This window comes from Phyllostomus discolor, chromosome 6 (assembly GCF_004126475.2).
Source record: "Phyllostomus discolor isolate MPI-MPIP mPhyDis1 chromosome 6, mPhyDis1.pri.v3, whole genome shotgun sequence".
In the NCBI taxonomy this organism is placed as follows: domain Eukaryota; kingdom Metazoa; phylum Chordata; class Mammalia; order Chiroptera; family Phyllostomidae; genus Phyllostomus; species Phyllostomus discolor.
In genome coordinates this window covers 106466486-106488224 of record NC_040908.2, presented here as the reverse complement: position 1 = coordinate 106488224, position 21739 = coordinate 106466486, and the positions used below count along the sequence as shown (strand labels likewise).

Below are 21739 nucleotides of genomic sequence, written 5' to 3'. Positions count from 1 at the left end.
TACCTTTTCAATTCTCTAATTTTGTTGCTCCAAAATATCTCTGTTCCCCATTGCAAACAAAACCACCCATTCTCCTTCATATAAAAGGAAAAAATAATTGGAATGTTATTATGAAGATGACATACATGTTCAGGAATAACGATGAATGCTGGATATCATGCTGAAAGAGTGACTACCTAGGACACAGTGACTAGCTCTGGTGGCAGTGCCCACCGTTACCACAATACTCCCCACCCCATGCCACTGGACATAACTTCACTGCAGCCATAGTGAATAAATTCTAATTAACCAAGGCTTTATACCACTTTCCTAAGATGCAAATTCCTGGGTGGAAGCATGTATTTGGCTGTAATTGAGTGATATACCCATACTCTACATTGTGATGTTCAAGGCTGTAGCTGCAAAGGTATGTGTCTGTTGGCACTTTAAATGTAGCTAGTCTGAACTGAAATGGGCTATAAGTGCAAAACATACAAAGTTTCAAAGATTTAGTCCCTCTTCTAAAATAAAAGATCTCATTCATAGTTTTTATGTAGATTGCATAAGGAAATAATTATATTTTAGTCCTGGCCAGTGTGGCTCCATTGGCTGGAATGTCATCCTATAATTGAAAAGTTGTGGGCTTGATTCCCAGTCAGGGCACTAACTTTGATTGTTGGGTTGAATCCGGGTCAGGGGGTGTATGATCCCGGTTCAGACGGGAGGCAACCAATCGATGTTTCTCTCCATTCCTCTTCCCCTTCCTCTGTCTCTAAAAACAATGAAAAAAAGGAGTTCTTGGGTGAATATTAAAATAAGAAATAATAACCCAGCCAGAAGCTCTCTCCACTGGCTTATATAACTGTTCTTAGAGTTCCTCCCTCCCTCAGCTCACAATGTTGCACTGCACCCTTGAGTGCCAACCTCTCTGGCAGTTCCAGGGAACAGGTTCTTTCTTACCCTGAGTACTCCTCCCCAGGTACTCCTCTGATTTAAGTATTTCACCTGCCTATAATCTCCCACCGTAGCTGGTCCTCCAACAGGATCTGTGACTCAGAGCTGCCTGGCAACTGGGGATCCCCTTGGAGCCAGGGCTCTTCTGGTTGAGCCCTAGGCTTATGGGTGTCTTTCAGCCACTCCATGAATGGGACAAACTAAATCATTGTGGGGCCCTCAGAGCTCCCCACAGCATCAGCCATATCTCCTAAACCAGGTAGCTGGGCCCAGGCATGGCCTGTGCTGGTGGGAGTTGTGCTTGGAGCTGTGGTTCTTTCTGTCCTCATTGTACCTGCTGCCAAATGCCACCTCTACCACAAATACTTCATCAGCTGCAGTACCCCAGGCAACCAGAAACAAGGAAGGCCCTCTGCACAGAGATGGGTGAAAATGAGGATTATGATGGCTTCACTGATGCCAATTATATTCCTCCTGGGGCCATGGGCTGGGAACAGAGGGTAGCAAGAACCACTCCCTCTGAGCCCCCATCTTTGGATAACCCCCTCATGCATGACAGCTTAAGGACAGAGAGTTCCATGGGGGCTATGGAACTCAGAGACAGGGGTGGCTAGGGTTTAAGGGCTAACCAGACATTGAACAATGTTTCCCCTTTGACACTAGCAACCAAAGTGACGATTACACTCTCTTGCTAAGTAATCCTCAATGGCTCCCTGCTATTCTCAGGATAAAGCTAACCAAGGGCCTAACTATGGAAGTAAGGCCTCTGACAACCTCTTGGCTTCCTTTCTTGCCTTTCCCTATTATTCTCCCTACTTAATTAATTATTATTATACACCAGATAATAACAGCAGATGAAAATCAGGGTGCCAAGTGTCTTACTGAAATTTTTCCTGTCAATAAAGTAGAAAATCTAAGTGGTTATAGTATATTCTGCTTTTCAAGGTTATTACTAAATCTGTTTCATGTCAAATAAAAATTAAAAGTTTCTTATTTTTATTTTCCTAAAAAATTATATTTTGAATATATAGGGTTCATATTTAATATTATGTTATTTAATATTTAGAAAATTGTACTAAGATTGCTTTTACATTTTGTTTTTTATTTAAAAATAATTTTATTATATTTTTTCCATTACCATTTATCCACTTATACTCCCTCCCCGCTGCAATTACCACATTGTTGTCCACATCCATGAGCACTTTTTCCTTTTTGCTTGATCCCTCCACCCCCAAACAGCCTCCCTAGAACTGCCAGCCTGCTCTCTATGTCTGTCTATATTTTGTTTGTTTGTTCAGTTCGTTCATTAGATTCCACATATGAGTGAAATCATTTGGTATTTTTCTTTCTCTGACTGGCTTTTTTCAATATGTATAATATTCCCCAGGTCCATCCATGCTGTCACAAAGAGTAAAACTTTCTACATTTTTACAGATGAATAGTTTTTCATCGTGTAACATCTGATAAGGGGTTAATATCCAAAATATATAAAGAACTTATAAAAAACTCAACACCAAAAATACAAACAATCCAATTTAAAAAATAGGTAAAGGACCTGAATAAACATTTCTCCAAAGAGGACATACAGATGGTTAATAGACACATAAAAAGATGCTCAATGTCACTAATCAGAGAAATGCAAATTAAAAGCAAAATGAACTATTACCTCACACCAGTCAGAATGGCTATCATCAATAAATAAAGAAACGACTAGTCCTGATAAGGATGTGAAGAAAGGGGAACCATTTTGCACTGTTGGTTGGACTGCAGACTGGCGCAGCCCCTGTGAAAGCAGTATGGAGTTACCTCAAATTTTAAAAATAGAATTGCCTTATGACCCAGTGATTCCACTTCTGGGAATTTATCCAAAGAAACTCAAAACACTAATTTGAAAGAACATATAAACACCCCTATATTTATTGCAGCACTATATACAATTGCCAAGATATGGAAGCAGCCCAAGTGTCCATCAGTAGATGAATGGGTAAAACAACTTTGGTACGTTTTTCTTTTTAAATGGTGGCTTCTGGAAAATTTAAAATTACATATTTGGCCCACATTTGTGGTTCAATTTATATCTATATTAGACATAGTGCTTCTATATAATATCTATATTAGTGCTTCTTTGGCACCCTCATATTTAGGGAAGACAGTAACCCTCTTGGAGGATTTTACCAAAAAGGAGGAGGAGTCACATCCATTCATAATCACTTAAGCCAGTTTATCTCATATTTTGGTTATTTCTTTTTTCCCTGAAACATTATGAAATCTCAATACTTAGATTTTTTCATTTATAAGAATTCTTCAGTATGGATTCTTTCATTGGAACCTAATAGACCCTTACTAAATATTTTCTAAAATTGCTAGCTATATATCTGTGATTTATAGAATCATAAATGTTTTAGAATTACAGCATAGTTACATAAATTGCATAAATGTTTTAGAATATACCATTATGGCAAGGTTAATTGAAATATTAAACAAACATAATCAATTAAAATCTCAGAAAAAAATAACTCTCCGGAGATGGTAAAGTATGCACTATCATTATTTCTGCTTCTACAATAGAAGGTTAATGAAAGAATACCTGCTTTGCACTAAACAATTTCCCTTATAACATCATTTAACATTATTGACAGTCAGCCTTGTCAAACCCATTTTACAGATCAGCTAATGTGATTGTGAAAAGTTCACTAACTTCCTTAAGGTTATGTAACCCCTCAATTGGCAAGAATGAGGCTTGAACCTGGTTTTGTCGGACTCTCTAGTTTAGGCCTTTTCAGTGTGCAGGTTCAGAACAAGTCACCTCCAGATGTGCCTCTGTGGTTTGCAGATTATTTTGAGCCAAAGGCAACATTAGCAGCAGGCTCAAGAAACTACTGCCCCTGCCTTCATTAGTAAGAACTTCAATTAGAGGTCATGTTCATAATAAGTGATTATTAGAGATAACCTCTTTTCATCTATCTATAGGGCAGGACAAACCTACTTATTAAGCATCTGTTCTTCTTATCTTACAATGACCCTTTGAAGCCCTCAAGGCATCTTATCCCATCCCTAGATCAGAATGCCTTATATATTGTTCCTAGATCCCCATTTCTATCTCTGAACCTCTGCTGCATGTGGGGTCTCTGACTCTCTCATGTATGTGGAATTCCATATGTATGTATGTATTAAATTTGGTTATTTTCCCTTGCTAATCTGTCTCTTGTCAATTTGATTATTAGACCAGCAGAAAGAAACCTTGAGGGTAGAGGAAAGTTTGTTCCTTCTGCATATCTCTAAACTATGTATGTGTAAGGATGAACTTTAAATATCTGATGGTCATTTTTTACATTTTTTATAGTTGAAACAAGTTACTTAAAAAAAATCCATGGTCATATCAAAGCCTACATGAATATCTTTAAAAATTTTTGCTAAGTAACATTTTTTAGTAAGTTAAATATATGTAACTGGAAAATGCTATGTCTTCAGTTTTCTTGTAAATAAGTTTTCAATTAGAGACAAAAGACATAAGAAAATATAATTTGAGTATTATTGAGCCCCTAATGCCTGAATATATCTTAAGATCTCTTGAAATCTAAAACACAGCTGGGCAATGTATCTTGGCATAATTTATTTTTTTAAAGCCACCCACACCTGGTTGTATTTTCAATGTATTGGGTTTTGTGGATTTACTCTTTTGCAAAAAGCACTTATGCCTAGTCAAAACTCATTCTACTCTAAATGAAGAAATCCCTAAGGTTCACAATTCATATGGCATCATAGCCATGGTTTGTGCTATGATTAAAGCAAATTATTTTTATATGACATCCATTTAAACAGTATAATATCCATTTCATGTTCTGGAAGTAATTTTTGGTGAGCTTTTTGCCATTTCCATTAATGATGAAGTAATGGAGGACACTGATGGAGACTTAAAAATGTCTGGATTCAAATTTCTTATTAATGTGGCATTTTTAAAACAAATAGCACTATGCCTGTTTCTGGTGAGGGAGGTTTATTACTTTAGATTTGAGATCACCTTTCTGTGTTTGTAACACAGACCTTTGATCCTATTGTAGAAATTTTTAAAAATTAGATACACATTGTTAAAAATCAGCATTTCAAAGATATATTCTTTGGTTTGTTAATAGTTAAAAAACACCTAAAACTAAAGAACCAAAGACTAAATGGCCTATTGTTGGTTTGCATCCTCTGTTTGCAAGTGACAAAATCTCTAACTCAAGTATTATAATCAAGTCTACAGCCATACCACTCTGAACCTGCCCAATCTTGTCAAACTATTATAATCAGGAAGGGTTTACATCCCTCAACTCACTTGCTTTTTCTCTCTCTCTGGCATATTTCTGCTTCTCCCTGAATATTGTTTCAGGACAGCTTGCATGCAATGGCAATAGGGGGATCCAAACTTACATTCTTTGTATTTGTAACCAGCAAATATAAAGGGCTCTGCCTCACCAACTCAAGATAAAAGATGCTATTAAAGGATTTGATGGACTCACCTTGGGTCATAGACCCATTCCTAAACTAATCCTTGTGCCATGGAATATGAATACTCATTCCCATGCCTGGAGGAGAGATCTGTAACCAGAAATAATGTCTAGGAAAGCAGTGTTATCTGGTAAAACTGTAACAGGGGTAAAAAACATTTGTACAGATATCTGTACTATAGGGCATCTTAGAGTCTTTAATATGCAAATATGAATCATGAATCTGTAGAAAGTAAGGATATTTTTCACAACATTTTCAAGATATATTTGTATAGGAACTTCCTTTTTTGTAGGACATCATGTAAAATTCATGTGTTATATGGTAACAGATGTACTCAAACAACAACTAGCTTCTTCACTTTTTTATCAATCTAATAGACTTCATGAGCTCCTACACTATTTAGTGGATGGTCTACCAGGGGTGTCCAACCTTTTGGTGTCTCTGGACCACATGGGAAGAAGAAGAGTTGTCTTGGGCCACACATTAAATACATTGCGACACATAATCACAAAAAATCTTATAATGTTTTAAATAAACTTATGATTTTGTGTTGGGCCTCATCCATAGCCAACCTGAGCTGCGTGTGGCCTCTGGGACATAGGTCAACACCCCTGGAAGTGTGCTTATAGAGTGAGTATGTGGGTGTGGGTAACTTTAACAGTTAATAAAAAATATCTGAATGTTCGAGTTTAAACAGTCTTTTTTGATAAGTTTGTCTCTCTGGGTGCAAGGCTCAATACATTTAAATTTCTGTTATCTTCTCAAATTGGCATCTGCCTCTATGGGGGAGAATGCGCTTACTTATGTTACCTCTTGACAATGAGGTCTGTGCCTTTTACTCTGAATTCTTGCCAGCCTCTGCTCTGCCATGACTGATCTGGCCCTTTGATTCCTTGCCCTGGGGGTTGCTAAAATGTGACTAGCGACCTTAGAATTCATTATTTGGCCCAAATTTGGCTTTTTGGCCCTTTTTTCCTAATTGGCCTTACCTCAGCTCTCATCATGTTACACATCATATGTATTGCATTCAGTTTCTGGCCAAGGCTGTCTATTCTACAATAAGGGGTCATCTTTCCCTTGACAATGGTCATTCTATAAAATATAAGGTCATTGGTTCTTTACCCAGCTACTTGTTACTTATTCCCTGCCTTGGGGTATATGGGAATTCTGAAGCCATTCCACAATAGGTCAGAGTTGAAGGAGTTTGAGGAGTGTAAACTCAGAACTTCTCTTAGCTTAATGACAATTATCTACCCTGAAGCTATATCCCAAAGGGAGCAAGCACATCAGGGAAGCTTTTGCCTTTTCTCTCAAACTAACAAACAAAGCCTGCCGCCTACCTCACTCCTCAACTAAGGCACATCCACCTCTTCTCTTGCTTTCCCTATTTAAATCCCTCCCCTTCTTTTCTCACTCCACCAGTCATAATGGGCTTTCTTATTGGTGTTTATATATTTAAAATTAGCTTAGAATTGTAGGAATCCTGTTTTCTTCTGTGAGAAAAGTTTATGCTCTATACTTTTGTTTAGAGACTGATTTGGAAAATATAATGAAGTCAATTTGGTGATTAAAAGCTGAGTAAGGGCCACTCATTTTTAGGCAAAATTTACTTTCACCTTGAGGGGACCAATGACTTTGATTCAATGGGTTGGAGGATATACAGTATAGATTTACAGGTTAGGAAAGCATATATGAAAATATTTCAAAAGAATATTATTATCATGGCAATTTCTCTTAGAACAAGCTTTGGGGTATGCTGACCTAGTCCAAACTATTAATTAACTAATGAGAAAAGACAGCCCAAGAGATATGCTTTGATTTTGCAATGTCAAACAAATCCTTAGAGTCAGGGCTATAACCCAAATCTCCCATTGACAGATTGTATTGGCCCCACTTAACCTTTTAATTTATCTTTTGGATATAGTCCTTCATGAAATTTTGAATTAGTAGCACCACATAGATATTAACATCATTGACCTTTCGTAAGATCCAAAAATGGGAGAAGATATGGAGGGAACACAAAAGCTGAGAAACCCCTTTCTATACATAAAAATAGCTAATGATTTAAAGTATTTGTGGGCATTAAATATTAATTCAATCATTTCTCACAATAATACAATGAAATAAGAACTATTATTATGTTACTTTACAGATAAGGAAACCAAGGCACAGAAAGATTGAATAACTTGCCTTTGGTTCCATAGCAAGTAAGTGATAAAGTTGAGAGTGTAACCTAGGCAGTCCTCCTTTAGAATCTGTGCTATGCCCAGTACACACACTGCCTCTTACAAACCTTTGGAAGAGCCATCTCAGACTTCTGAGTTTTCCATTACTCAAGGATCTTTCCATTACTCAAGGACACACAAAAAAAGGTGAAATAAAAATGGCTATAAATAATTCCCTTATTCAATTTTGGAAGTGCTTTTAACACTTTAGGTAAAGAATCTGAGTTCTGGATTCAATATCATAGTGATTTCCTTTTACTCCATGCCCCATGATACAAGTCACTCATAATAAAACTGGATTTGTGAAATAGGAGATAATATTAAAGGGGAAGCTCAAGTACTAAAAATAAATTCTCTCTCTTGGTATTAGTTTGTAATTTTTGTCTTCAAACATCCAATATTCCAATATTATGGTTTGAGAAAACCTATTTGTTCCAAGAAATGGAGGCACTTGAAATTCTTCATGTGAGTATTTGTTAATAGTTTGTTATTTGCTCCTCACAATAACCTCCAAGTAACATCTATTTCTAAATATTCTGAATGCTGGTTATCAACTGTACTCAAGTGTTAAGGTTTAGTAAAAGCAAGTCAGGTATGAGTCTTCAACATGTTGGGGTAAGTATAATCAACCACTGTCCAAGGCATGAGCTCATTACTTAAGATGCCCAAACTGAAGCTCAACTTTGCTCCAGCTGTCTAATGTTTTCATTTTTTCAACTGTCTGTTTTTGAAGAGCCCACCAATAATGGAGGTACATACCATTTCATAATAGATTATGAAATGTCATATTCTATTCAGCCGTAAAAGTCAAGAAAATTTCACCCTTTGCAACAGTATAAGTGGACCTGGAGAACATTATGCTAAGTGAAATAAGCCAGTCAGAGAAAGACAAGTACCATATGATTTCATTCATATGTAATATCTAATGAACAAACTGAACTAACAGGCAAAACAGAGACAGACTCATAGATGGAGAGTAGATGACAGCTAGTTGTGGTTTGGGGAGGTTAGGAAATGGAGGGATTGAGCAAAAAGGAATAAGACTCATGGACATGGACAACAGTGTGGTGACTGCTAGGGGAAGCAGGTATAAGGAGACTAAATGGTAATGGTAAAAAATACAATAAAAATTAAATTTAAAAAATCTAAAAAAAAGAAAGAAAAGTTTTGACAGTGTAAAGGACACTAATCTTGGATTTGGGAAGAATTTTGTTGAAGTTAGGTTACTTTATTACTCTAGTTTCATTGAAATATAATTGACATATAATGTATTAATTTAAGGTATATGAGATGATTATTTGAAAAACGTGTATATTATAAAATGATTACCATAAATTTAGTTACAATCCATCACCTCACAATTAAATTTTTTTTCTTGTGATCAAAGTTTTTAAAAACTACTGGCAATAGCCCCCAAATGCCTAAAACAGCCCTTATTCCTCTTCCCCCTCAATCCCACCTGTCTCTTTCTTTCTTGATTCTGTAAAGAAAGCCATTTTCGCATAACCATACATGAGTTACCAGTCTTTTAACCATGTTTCCAAAAGAAAGCATTCTCTAGAAGACTCCTTTCTAGCTACCAGCTCATAAACTCATTAATCTTAAGAATATAAAGGAAACATCTATCATAACTGTGTTTTGGAATTAAAATAATATATTTTAACAAAACTTTGGGAAATGAGGAAAAAATAATAATAGTTTACACAAATATTTATACCTTGATTTTAAATTAGTTTTATGTGACTATTTCTCTGTATTGCTGCATAGTTTTATAAGTATCATTTTTAGTGGCTGCTCATTATTTTTTTGTTTGCACAAAATTATATTTGAGTAATACCATTTGGCTTGATATAAAAGTCCCTCCTGTTGGTTAATTATAACAAAACATATATTGAATATTTTTACATATAATTGCATTATTTTCTTAGAACAAACTTTCAAAATTTAATTGTTAGATCTAAAACAAGGAACATTTTTATGATTCTTCATATATATTATCAGATTATCCTTCAGAGTGTTTGAATAATTTTTACCACATTATAATTATATAATTTGTATTTTATTCCAGTTTTATTAGATTTCAAGTAATAATTCAATTATATTTTATTAATTTTAAAATATTATTATATAACTATGAATAACTAGATATTGATTTCACTAATCTGGAAAATTTTGAACACTCAAATATTCTTTGAACACTTCTCATGCTAAGTACTGTTTTATATACAAGAAATTTAGAGATAATTCTTCTTGATAAGAATTAGATAACTACTGAAGTCATAGAAGGATGAGAAATATTTTGCTAAGTGGGGAAGTATCTATTTAGATAAGCCCTCTGTAAACTTCCATCATAAACAAATTATACATTAAAAGTATAATATCGACAGACATAAGAGGAGAAGAGTGCGGTAAACATTCAGAAAACAAAAAAATAAAGGTGTGTTTGGTATGTAATGAAAGTCTTCCAGTCAATGCAGTTTGTATTGTGGAGAAGCAGAGGTGATATTGAAGGCTAAGTGAGACTATTTTGAAGAAGACTTTAGATCAAATTTAGCATTTATTTGGTGGCGACTGAAGAACTGTTTTAGTATGAGTTATCCAGTTGTACTTGATTGAGAAGTGAAATATCTCAAGTATTTTCTTATTCAGCCTTTTTGAATTAGCAATGTCACTAGAAGTCAGTGTGTAGAGGTGGGACTAACACTTAGAATGTGCCCCCACCCTCAAATGAACAAAAGGTATTTTAGAGTTTCCTTTCAGTGTGAGGCAATGTTGGAAAGGTGAGTTTAGGTTGAATGCTTGTTAAAATGCTTTTCCTAAGTTTAGGAGAGATTTACACATACAGGCCACTGGCTTTTCACAGTGATAAACATCTGCTTTGGATATATCTCTCTAAACTTTGGATATATCTGTACACTACAATCATGGTTTAGTTAGTGGTCTAAGTTATCATCACCTCTTACCTGGACTACTTTAATTGCCTCCTACCTTGTCTTTTTGTTCCAAATTTTTATTCTTCACAGTATTACTTTCTACACAGCAGCCTAAATTATCTTCTAAAATTTTAATTGGATATTTTCATCCCAATCTACCTCTGCTAAAACTCTCCAAAGGCTTGACATCTCAATGAGAAGAAATGAAAACATTGTTGCCTTGGTTAAACATGATTTGACTACTGCCACTTTCTCTGATGTCATTTCATATCTTTCTTCCCTATCACCCCACCTCAGTAACTCTGGCTTTTCATTTGTTCTATGCACATAGGAAATTTTCTCTCACTGCAGGGCCTTGGGTATTTGCTGTTCCTTCTGTCTCAAATGCTATTCAGGGAGGTCTTCCCATGGCTAGCTTGTCCTTGTCTTTCACTCCTCAGCATATGTGTTATCTTCCCAGGGGCATTTCCTGACAAAACAATTTAAAACTAATACCACATTCACCTTGAATCCTTTCAAAGTATTGGTTGTTTTCCATTTGCTTTGTTTAACTTCTTTTTATTTTTCAAGTGGCAGTGGAGTCTTTAGAAAAATTTACCAGTTCAGATTAACTGAAAAATTGGTATGAGATAATAGTTAAAGACATGGACTCTTGACTCAGGTAGCCTGGTTTTGCTCTTTTTTAGTTATCTCATGTAGACCAATCTATTTAACTTCCCCAGGAAGCATTTCCCTTCTGTTATGCTTGCATAATGAATTTATGGGGATGGTATGAGCATAATGCATTCTTTGGACAGTGTTTGGAATATAGAAGCTCCCAATAAATGTTGATATTAATCATTACTTTTTGTTATCTATTTACATTTTCTACAGTAAGTATAAGAACATTATCTGCTGCATTCCCAGCACCTAGAAGGACTAGTTCATAATAGCTGCATAAAAGATGTTCCATAAATATATATTAAGTAAATGAAAAAAAAATGAATCAATTTAATATCTCAGAGACCAGGACTGACTTCTGAGTTAATTGACTGAATTATTTGTGGTCAGATTCTTTGATATATGCCAACTGCATTTTTACTCTGTTGATTGATAACTGACTCTCTGACTATAATCAAGACTAATACTTTGGCTTGATTCACAGTGTGGTTTTATTTATTTATTTTTATATACTATTCATTAAATACAATTTTGCAACAGAAGCTCCTGGCATTGGACCAGGGGGTCACAGTGTGGTTTTAGTACTGGATTCCTCAATTCATGGGGTTTGAGTATTGGCTACACTATAAGTTGAATAATGGCAAGTCATTAAACCTTAATTATTTTTATGTAAAATGATGATAAAAATTTCTACAAAAAAATTTATTGAGAAGACTGTCCTTATCATAGTGATTGGCATTTCTCTAAGGAGCGTTGAGTAAATAATTTCAGACTGAAAAAATATTCTGTTCTTAAAAATCTACAATGAAAAGGATACCAGAACTTCCTTAAATTATCCAATTTTGTACTTAATTATCCTCTCAGGAAATTCTTTCTTTTGCCTGAAGGAAGTTTCAGCATATCCTTTATCTAGAAAGTATTTGTTTAGTAGACCACCCTTGATATGTGTGCTCTGAGAAGCACCAGAGAAGGATGTTTGTAAATTTGGAGGTATCATGGGTTTTTGAGATACAGAAATTTCTCTAACAGTGGGGAGACCACAGTCCCCTTAGGAACCATTCATTTCCCTGCATTATCAAGAATAACACTTCTTATTTGGAACTTAAATCCTCCTAATCAATTTAAGCCAATTTCCTGCCTTGTATCTCATTAGGGATGGAGAGCAGCTGGCCACCATTTTCTACATAATAAATCTTCTTATGCTGTAAGATAATTTTACATTTTTCATTATTTTCTAAGTGAGTTCCAACATCATTGGTGATTCCTCCCATCTACCCCACCCCATAGCACCCATGTAGGTCTGTATTTTCTGCCTACTAATATTACCAATTATACTACCAAATAAATAAAAATTTGAGATTCCAATTCCTATTTTCCACAGAATATTATGGCAATTTAAAAAGCAGCCTTAACAAAAATACCTTTCTTAGCATTACACTATAAAAAGCATTTACTATTTTTAGGGTGAGTATGCACTAATATAGATTTCACAGTGAGTATGAATGTTGTACTAAAATCACAAAGTACTATTAGTCATTCTTGCTTATAAATTATAAGCACAGTAAGTTTGAATGTTGACAACACCTTCTTTTCTCTTAATTTCCTTTAAACTATCTCCCATGTGGTGACTATTTTTTCATTGTTGGTGTTATATGATCCAAAATTTTTATGCCACTGCTTAAAAAAATTAAAATACTGAAGTAATTAACATGTAGTTTTGTTCTTCAAAAATAATTGATATGACTGGTAACTTTAAAACATATTACAGGCCACAGTTGGTATGGCTCAGTTGATTGAATGTCTACCTTTGAACCAAAAGGTCCCTGGTTTGATTCCCTGTCAGGGCACCTGCCTGGGTTGCAGCTGAAACCCTGATTGAGGGGTGTGTGAGAAGCAACCAGCACTGATGTTTCTCTCCCTCTCTTTCTCCCTCCCTTCCCCTCTCTCTGAAAATAAATAAATAAAATCTAAAAATTAAAAAAAAATAAAAAAGGACCTGATCATTATAAAAAAAATTTTCATAATAAAAAAACAAACAAAAACTACTACAGCACAAGTAGAGGCCATATGCAGATCCTTTTGTAGCTCATGCCAGGAGGCCCCAAGCAGAGCACAGGCAGTGGCTGACCTTGTACCTCTGAGGAGGCCTTAGAGCCAGTGCATCTGGTGGACAGATTAGGACCATGATGGATTACAACCCAATGACTTTCACAAGTGACACACTCAAGGAGAAGACTTGGCAGGCATCAAAAGCCCACTGAGGCAAGTCCTGCTCTGTGGGGTTGGCCTCTACACAGTAGCTCTCCTGTCATATTCAAGCTGGTCCTCTTGGCCAATCAACCTGGGGATTAATAACTACTAGTGGTGTGCCAACAGCAATCAAGGCTCAACTATAATGGGGGCACACCAAGAGCAACCAGCTCTGGTGACCATGGAGGCTACTCCATTTGCCCTAACAACACCTATAATATAAGGCCACTCTACTGAGTCAGGAAGACATAGCAGCTCGACCTAATACACAGAAAAAACATAGGGAAGCAGCCAAAATGAGAAGACAAAGAAACAGGCCCCAAATGAAAGGACAGGAGAAATCTCCAGAAAAAGAACTAAATGAAAGACAAGCAAACTAACAGATACAGAGTTCAAAACAATAGTTATAAGGATGTTCAAGGAACTTAGTAAGAACTTCTGCAGCATAAAAAAGGACATGGAAACCATAAAAAAGAACCAATCAGAAATGAAGGACACATTAACTGAAATGAAGAATAAATTACAAGGAATCAACAGTAAAGTACATGAAACAGAGAATCAAATCAGTGGCTTAGAATATAAGGAAGCAGAAAACACCCAATCAGAAGAGTAAAAAAAAAAAATCCAAAAAACTGAGGATAGTGTAAAGAGCTTCTTGGAAAGCTTCAAGCATACCAAGATTTACATTATGGGGTGCTGGAAGGAGAAGAGAAGAAAAGAAATAAAACCTATTTAAAAACATAATGATAGAAGCTAGACCCAAGGTGGTGGTGGATGGAGTGGAAGTTACACTAACCTTCACCCAGGACAAATCTGGAACTACAACTAAATTATGGAGAAATTACCCAGAACAAACAACTGAACAATAGTGAGAGGGTAGCCTTATAACCACAGACAGACAGAAGAAACAGATTGAGCACAGTATAACTTGTAGGGAATGTGGTAGAGATGTGAAAGGACTGGCTGAGTGTCCACAAGTGGCAGTTGAAGTGCAGAGATACATTGAAGTGGCCAGTTGGATCCCTCCAAGAAGTGTAGGGTCCAAACCCTGAGATCTCCAGCCTAGAACACCACAGCCTAAGAAGTACACAGATAACCACCTGCAAAAAGCGGCAGGGTTGTTCTTTGCCAGAGATGGACAACTGGAGACACAAAGAGCTGTTTAAAGGGCCAATGCATAAATTTTCATTTGTAACCATTTACCCTGGGCTCTTGCAAAGGGAGAACCAGCAGAGTGGGCTAGAGGCACCTGAGGAGAGACAGAGGACAGAGGCCTTGGGGAGAGAACTGAGAGAGTAGCCACCAGAACCCTGGTGCTGAGTCATCCCCCATATTGCAGTAGCAGTTGTGCTCAGGTAGACCACTCCCCTCTGAGCAGCAGCCAGAGGAGAAACAATAGCCTGGGCCCCAGGAGGGATTTAGCCCTGTCCTGTGGTGCTTAAGCCTGACTGCTGAGTGCAGAGTGACTACATTAACAACTGAAGGAGTCAGCCACAGACAGTAGATTCCTAGTAGTATTGAGCAGGCTGCCAAAGGTCTGATGGGGTCACCATCTGAGATCACCAGAGGTGGATCTAGAAAAAAATCAGTGATAAATACTACATTATACTGAAAAAAAAAAAAAAAACCCACTGTAGTCTTCTTCATGATTTATGATATTTTCTGCATAGCTTTTTAACATTCACTTCTTGTCCTTTTAGTTTATGCATAGTAAGTCACTAGATTTCATACTATATTTCAATTCACATATTTTGCCTCTCCCTTCTCTTACCCCATTTTATCTTCTACATTTCTCTTTTTATTTTCATTTCAAATTTTGTTTTCTCTCTTGGTACAATTTGTTTCCCTTCTGCATTCTTACTATTTCTCCCCTGTCCAGCTTCTCAAAACCAATTTTCTTGTCAATGGTCATCTTACATCCTTTTTTGCACTCTAAAATATGCACGTTCTCTCTCCAACTTTAGCAATCTTTGCTAGTTGGTTGTGGATAGGAGAGTTGTTGCACTTTTTTCATTTTATCTCTAGATCTTCACTAATTTTGTATTCCAAATCTCAAATTTTACCATTCTCCTCCATTCCTTTTTTTGTCTCAAATTTCAATTTTTCTCCATCTTAGCCTAGTTTTCATTCCTCACTCTTAGTACTTGCTCTTCCTCTATCATCTCAAAACCACTTCCCTTTTCTCTAAACATCTCTTAAGCTTTTCTTTCTTTTTTCTTTTTTGCCTCTTATTCCCATACTACTTATATTAATTTTGGCTCATTTGCTGTTGATAGTGCTGTGGTGGATTTTTCTCTCCAATTTGATTTCCTATTTTTTAAATATTCATTTGATTTCTATTTTCCTTTTTCTTTCTCTCTCTCACTTTATTTATTTTATTTTAATTTCTGTTTAAACCTAATTCTATATGCTTTCCTTCTCTTACTCCATTCTACCTTCTTCATTCCCTTGTTTATTTATGATTTAAATTTTACTATCTCTACTTGCATTGCTCTGATTCACTACTCTTACTAGTATTCTTCTCTCTACCTTCTTAAAATTATTTTTATTTCAGTAGGTTATCATATATTTGCTCCCCTTTCTTATAATAGTCTTAATCTCTTTACACCCTTAGTAATTCTTGTTCATTTGCTGCTGATTGTGAGATTGAAGGTGGGAGATATTTTTGTTGTGGTGAGTCTATTTCCTGGGCATGATACATTTATACAATGGAATATTATGCAGCAGAAAGAAAGAAGGAGCTTCTACCATTTGCAATAGCATGGATGGAACTGGAGAGTATTATGCTAAGTGAAATAAGCCAGGTGGTGAAAAACAAATACCATATGATCTCAACTATAAGTGGAACCTAGTCAACAAAATAAACAAGTAAGGAAAATAGAACCAGAGACATGGAAATAAAGAACAAACTGACAGTAACCAGAGGGGAGGGAGGAGGGAAATAATTGGGGAGAGAAGGGGAAGGGCGAAGTCAATGAACATGTATAAAGGACTCATGGACAAAGACAACAGGTGGGAGGGTTGAATGTTGGATTTGGGGGATTGGTAGGGCAGGGGAGAGTAATGGGGAGAAAATGGGGCAAGTATAGTTGAACAACAATAAAAAAATTAAAAAAAAGAAAACCCCCCAAAATTCTGCTAAGAAACTACTAAAACTGATAAATGAATTCAGAAAAGTAACAGAATACAAAATTAATATGCAGAAATCAGTAGAATTTTTACATGCCAGTAACAAACTAACAGAAATGGAAATTCAGAAAACAACCCCATATACAATTACTACAAAAAAGAATAAAACACCAAGGAATAAACCTAAGGAAGGATGTAAAGACCTATACTCAGAAAATTATAAGACACTGGAGAAACAGAAGACTACCCAAAGCAATTTATAGATTCAATGCAATTGTTACCCAGATTTCAATGACTTATTTCACAGAACTAGAACAAATATTTCAAAATTTTGTATGGAACTATAAAAGGCTTCACATAGCAACAGTGATCCTAAGAACAAATTTGGAGGAATCATGCTACCTAATCTGAAACTATACTATAAGGCCATAGTAATCTAAACGGCATGGTACTGAAATAAAAGCAAACACATAGATCATAGAACATAATAGAGAACCCAGGAATAAACCCACACCTTTATAATCAATTAATATTTGACAGAGGAAGCAAACATATACAATGGGCTAAAGACAGTTTATTCAATAAATGGTGTTGGGAAAATTGGACAGATACTTGCAGAAAAATGAAATGAGACCACCTTTTTACACTGAACAGGAGAATGAACTCAAAATGGATCAAAGACCTGAACACTAGGCCCAAAACCATAACATCCTAGAGGAAAACATAGGCAGCCATCAGAAGATGGCAGCGAAGTAGGTGGGAGTGAAGCCCATTTGTTCTTGCACCCAACTCAGACACTTAGCTGATCTGCTAAAAAACAGGGTGAATAGTCATCAGAATCTTAGCTGATATGAAATTTGGAAGCCAAAGTGTACAGAGGACACTTCAAAACAGGCGGTAGGAGGTTTTATAGGTGGAAGTGGAAAATTCCCAGGCACTGTACCAGCATCTGGCTCCCATGGCACCAGTATTTGTGCAGAGCTTAGTCAAAGATAGCAGCCTAGTGGCTCCATCCCTTCTCAGGGTGGGGAATTCCCAGACATGTCTGGGAACAACTAGGATATGCAGAATCATTGGGGACAAACAGGCCACACACACACACAGTTAGCAGCTCACCCTAGCTGTGGCAGTGGATGCTGACTGACTAGGACAGTACCAGAGATTGAGATAGGTATGGTTTGCACCTGGTGCTGGGGGGCGGGGGAGGGCTGAAACTGGCTGTGACTGAGATAGACTATTGACTTTTTGGAGAGATGGAGTGTGTGAAAACTGCACAGTGGGTTGGTGCTACAGTGGGAGTGCACAGAGAGACTTTTTTAAAAAGGGGAGCTGAAGCATGCTGGGAAGAGGCCCCATGTGTGCAGCTGTCCAGCCAACAAAGAGGGAGGATTATGGGCGTGATTTGCTTCCACTAAGTGCACCTGGGCAGATAGATCAAAGGGGTGCAAATCAAGATGGTTTCTTGGCCCCAGCCCAGGGCAGTGGTGCAGATTGGAGAGCTCAGGCTGCAGAGTTCTGTGAGGGCAGTGAGCCGGGAACTGTGGATCTGAGATTATTGGAGGTCAGACTGGGTCTCCTTCTTTGGGGGAACCTCTGGGAAGGGAAGATTGAGTCCAAACCCAACTCACAGGAGCAAGGAAGATCTGCAAAACTGGATAGGCAGGTATTATAACCTGCAGGGGGCATTTTTGCAAGAGTAAGACAGCAAGATGGACACTTAAAAGAACTCATTTTGAACTCCCCACAGGGTGACAAAGTACACTGGGTACTAGGGCCCTACTTCACTGAGGCCATCAAAGGAGGCAATTCAGAAAGTGTGCCGCCAGGGGGATTCAAGGCACTACTCAGCTTCAGCCACACACAGGACTGCAGTCTACACTAAGCAGGAAAAGAGCTGACACTCTTACATATTGTCTGCTCCCTCCCCCACCCTGTGAAATGGACAGGGTTTCTGTTTAATCAGAAACTATACATTATTGGAAATAAACTAGGACACATTAGGATGGTAAGTGTGGGGCAGGGGGCATGCCTCCACAATTTTCTGAGAAGATTGAAAAGTGCCTCTCAGGGCAGACACAAAAGCCTCACCCTCTTAATTGCTACAGAAGCTCCCTCTAGAGTCAGGGAAAGGAGATACAGATGGTGTTACCAGAAGTTGTACCAACCACCCTGGGACCTTGAGCTGATAAAAAAAAAACAAAAACAAAAAAAAACCGAGATGGATCCAGAACGAATTCAGAAGGCAAACACCAACAACTGAGATGAATTTCACCTCATTCTTCCTCAGAACTTGCATGCTTTTTTCTTTCTTTTTTTCCCTTTCACATAGCCTTTTAATATTTCTCTTTTTGTTTCATGCGTATTCCAACTAACTCACTACTCTTGGTCTTTTATTTTTTTATTCTTTTTATTTAGACTATATATATATATATTTTTTTTTTCTTATTATTGCTATTCCAAATGTCACATAGTATCCTTTCCTGGTCTCACTCCATTTTGCCATCTTCCTGACCTTTCTTACTGTTGTTGTAAACTTTATTTTTTCCCATGCTATGCCATGTTTGTTCCTATTCCTTACTCTTACTACTTCTCTACCATCTATCCTCACAAAAAAATTCTTCCTTCCTTAAGTCAACTCACATTCTTTTTCCCTTTAGTATTAGAAGTCTTATTCCCTCTCCACCTTTATAAATTATGGCTAGTTGGGTGAGGATTCCATGGTTATGGCTATTCTTCTCCAATGAACTCCTATTTGCTCATTATTTGCTTGTACATTAAATTCCATAGGACATTCTTCTCTGTCTTACTCTGTTTTGCCTTCCCCTTGCCCTTTATCAGTTGAGTTTGGAAATTTTTTTTTTCTTTCTTAGCCTGGATTTTACTCCTTACTCTTGTTAGTTTCCCTCCCTCATGCTCTCAAAATTATTTTTCTTTACCATAGACATCTCATATTCACATTTTTTGTACAGTATTCTTATTCCCTTTCCACTTTTATTAATCATCACTCAGCTGTCATTGCTATTGACCCTGCTGCATGTGTTCTGCAATTTTTTTCCCATTGGTTCGATACTTTTTAAATTCCAAATACTTTTTAAATTTTACTTCAGACCTCATAGTACACACTTCCTTTTTCTTACTCTGTTTTTGCCACTGCCCTATCATATTTTACTTACATTCCAATTTTGTTCTCTCTCTTTCTTTGCCTCATTTGTATTCCCTACTCCTATCAATTCTCCTCCCCCTTCCTACTCAAAATCCGTTTTTGCTCTCTCAGTCACCTCATATTTCCTTTGTCCTATATTATAACATTCTTATTTTCTCTCCACCTTTATTAATCTTTGCTCAATTGCAGTTGATAATTGTTGATGTGGTGGAGGGGGTTTCTGCCTCCATGGGTTTGGTTTTCTTGTAATATTGCTTTGTTAACTAATATCTGTACAATAGCATACAAGACACAGTGGGAATTGTGACTATCAGTAAGCCAGCTAGAGGGGAGAAGCCACCAACAAATGAACCTCCAACAAGCAAAGCCCAGGTATAACAAGAGTGTGCACACAAACTGAATAAAAGGTAACCCTAGAGCACCCTGATAAGGAAATCAAAGAGACTGCACCACTGAGTTCCATAGAACTCCTACCACAGAAGTCCAGTCCATGAAGGCAGGCAGGCAAAGCAGAGCATTCTGAGATGCAGAAACTAACAAAAAGAGTCAGCTAAAATGGGGAGACAAAGAAAGAACCCCCAATTGAAAGGAATGGAGGAATCTCCAGAAAAAGAGCTAAATGAAATTGAAGCAAGCAACCTATCAGGCATGGAATTCAAATAAATGGTTTTAAGGATGCTCAAGGAACTCAGTGACAACTGCAAGGTACTGAATGGGAACAGCATGAAAAAGGAAATAGAAACTATAAACAAGGACCAGGAAGAAATGAAGAATACAATTCCAAAATTAAAAATATATATATACTAGAAAGAATTACAAGCAGGTTGGATAAAGCAGAGTACTGAATCAGCAAACTGGAAGACACGGTAGAAAGAAATACCTGAGCAAAGCAACAAAATGAAAATGGACTAAAAAAATTAGGATAGTTTAAGGCAGGGATGTCCAACCTTGTGGCATCTCTGGGCTCCATGGAATAAGAAGAGTTGTCTTGGGCCACACATTAAACACACAAACACTAATGAAAACTGATGAGCAAAAAAAGGGTCCATGCAAAATTTTTGTGATATCTGTCCCCACACATAAGCAAAAAAGTCCTCACATAATGACCCTAATTATGGAGCAGCCCTTTCAATAAACTTTTTTTAACATCATTGAGCAGGTCCCATATTTGTGATCACTGATATAGAAAATGTACATATCTAAGTAATAAAACATATTTTTATATATTTTTTATTATAAAAGTAAAAGGAAAGAGAGCATCATAAGACTGTGGGATGTTTGACATTGTATTTGAGAAACTAGTGAATCAATATCTGGTTTGACAGAAGCAGTTGCAATCCTCAGTGAGATCTCATGATAATCTTATGAGAGCTCATCAAATATTTTGGTTCTAATTTTACTTTTAAGGTGTTTAATTCTTGAAAATAGTTGCTCACAAATGTAGGTGCTGCCAAATAGTGAATGGCATGAATAAGGAATGATTGTAAAGTAAGGGATAATTGTCTCTGGGAATATATGACCTATAAAAGTCCAGGAAAGAGACATGGTCAAATTTTTCTTTAAGTTGAATGTCAGATTGCAGCTCTATGCATTCAATTTGACGATTGTCAGGTAACATATTGATGTTAACTGAAAATGAAGTCACAAATATAGCAAAATATTGTTTTCCCAGAAATCTTGAAATCTGTTTTTAAACTCTTGTATCAAATTGAAAGGCAAGGCTCCATATTTTTTGCTGTTCACAAGACTGTGTTTAGCCACTGTGTCAAAATGCACAAAATTGAGTTAGTTTGAGCTTGCCATAATTTCATTTTATTTTAAATGCTGTTATGGTATGAAACATGGTATTGATAAGGGGGTTTTAAACTTGAAAATGCATGTTTAACTCATTTAAATGAAGACTTAAATCCACAAAAAATGCTAAATGCTGAAGCTAGTTTTCATCATCAAGTTCC

At 36.6% G+C, this 21739-nt stretch overlaps 1 pseudogene; it reads left to right on the top strand.

Moving 5' to 3' along the window:
• Positions 1-1119: 1119 nt before the first annotated feature.
• Positions 1120-1456, top strand: LOC114498533 (annotated as a pseudogene).
• The last annotated feature ends 20283 nt before the right edge of the window (positions 1457-21739 follow it).